The sequence below is a fragment of the Mus pahari genome, chromosome 21 (assembly GCF_900095145.1).
Source record: "Mus pahari chromosome 21, PAHARI_EIJ_v1.1, whole genome shotgun sequence".
In the NCBI taxonomy this organism is placed as follows: Eukaryota; Metazoa; Chordata; class Mammalia; order Rodentia; family Muridae; genus Mus; species Mus pahari.
Window position 1 is genome coordinate 35,757,000 of NC_034610.1, and position 1,952 is coordinate 35,758,951.

The following is a 1,952-nucleotide window of genomic DNA, read 5'->3' on the forward strand; positions in this document are numbered from 1 at the left end:
TCTTTCTTTCTTTCTTTCTTTCTTTCTTTCTTTCTTTCTTTCTTTCTTTCTTTCTTTCTTTCTTTCTTTCTTTCTTTCTCTCTTTCTAATTGTGTGGCTCCGATGATGGAACTCATGTTACTAGCCCTAATCTGATGATATTAGAAGGCAAGCCTTGGGAGGTAATTACACATGGAGTGTGGTATTCCCATGGATGGCACTAGTGTGCACACAGATGTGCCACAGCTTCTCTTGCTCTCTGCCCTCCATATGGAAACAAGAGAACATGTGAGCTTTAGAAGATGCTCCTTATCATAAATCACTCACCTCTGCATCCCAGTCCTGGGTGTCTAGCATCCAGAGCACTGATAGATCCATCTTTGTTGTCTGTAAATCCCTATTTGTAGGACTTTGAATTTACTAGGATCATACTTCTATTCTCCAATAGCCCTGCTTGAATGTCAATTATATGAACCAAAGAAAAGCAAAATGCTATCCATTTGCATTTGAAATCTCCAGCAGTGAGAACATTGTATGTTTTCTTTGAATACCAACTTTGCTATAAGATATTTCATAAAACGCATCTTTGTATTATAGCTTAATATAAATAACTGTTCCAAAGTATCTGCTATCTATGATAAAGAGCGATTTGAAAGCACATTTGAAACCCTGCAATGACTTGTATTCTCAGTTTGCATTTTGATACTTGGAATAAGTACGGCAAACAGGACATTTCAGACAACGCACTGGAGACTGTGACAGACGGTTCTCTGAACTTCTGTGTGTTCTCAGTTCCCTGCCTCTTTTCCTCGTATTTAGGTTACTTCTCAGCAATGATGCATAAGAAATGAAATCCAAAGCCGCAGAGGCTCTCCTTTGTAGCTATGTCCCCGTTTAAGTTGGTGTCTTACAACTGTGACTAATCTGGGTCAACCTTGTCACTTCCTAATTGAATCCCGGAGGGTGACTGTAGTTTCTTCAGCTTCTTGATTTCCTTAGAAAATGATGGGTCTCACTCCGGATGTCGTAGGTGGCAACTGGAAACATATTGTATTATTGAGTCACAGGGTGGAGGGCGGCCACGAGGGAGGGCTATACCATTCAGACTTTGTTTCTTAGGTAACACTGATAAGAAATCAATACAACAGGGTGAAAAGATGAGGGAAGAATGCAAAGGAGCAGAAAAATTGGGAAGAGAGTAGAATTAGCAGGAGGTCTTAGCTGATTAACGGAGGAAATGAGGAGTATCAAGTGCCTAGCAATGCAAATATTCCCTGCCGTCTGTTGTTTCAATTCAAATAATTTTATGAATTATACAAGCTACTTATTGAAGGGCTCATTTTCTCCAAATCTTTCATAACTTAATACTAAAAGTAGAATATTTGAAGGTGAGGTCAACAAGAAAAAGGAATCAGAGATATTAGCCAAGTTGTTTATAAAGATGCTTCGTCTTACTGCTCCCAGAGGCTTTGCAGGCCTGGCTGCCGTGTCACATGTGTGTCACTAAGTGGCAGAGAGGAGAGAGGCTATTTCTACAGTGTCTTCTGACCTATGAACAGCAGAATGGTTAGTAGCTTAACATTCCCTGAAAATAAAAAAGGAGCCTGAGATGATCACTAGTCTGGCATCAGGCAGGCCAAGACTGGCTCCCAGGGCAGGAAGTATGCTAGAGACTAGAAGAACCCCACTTGGGACTGTGGGCCCATGACAGATGACTCTCACAAGGGCCAATGGGATGAGGCAAGGAACCAGCCCAAGACAACCACCAGCCATAGTGCCCAGACAGGAAGCTACCCTGAGATGACCACAAGCCCAGTCAGTGATGTGCAGGCCTGGGGATGGGAATGGTGGCAGACCATGTTCAAGATGACCCCTGACCCCTGCCATAATGCACTCCTGAGGCCACTCCTGAGATGACCTCCAAAAGCCAGAGAACCCCAAGCACCCCTCAAACAAGCAAGTAAGTGGTGAAA

The 1,952-nt window shown here is 42.7% G+C and overlaps 1 non-coding gene across 1 annotated transcript; it reads left to right on the forward strand.

Moving 5' to 3' along the window:
• Positions 1-1,432: 1,432 nt before the first annotated feature.
• LOC115062872 lies at positions 1,433-1,562 on the forward strand. Its single transcript, XR_003842784.1, has one exon. It is a non-coding gene; the product is annotated as a small nucleolar RNA SNORA17 (small nucleolar RNA).
• Positions 1,563-1,952: the final 390 nt, after the last annotated feature.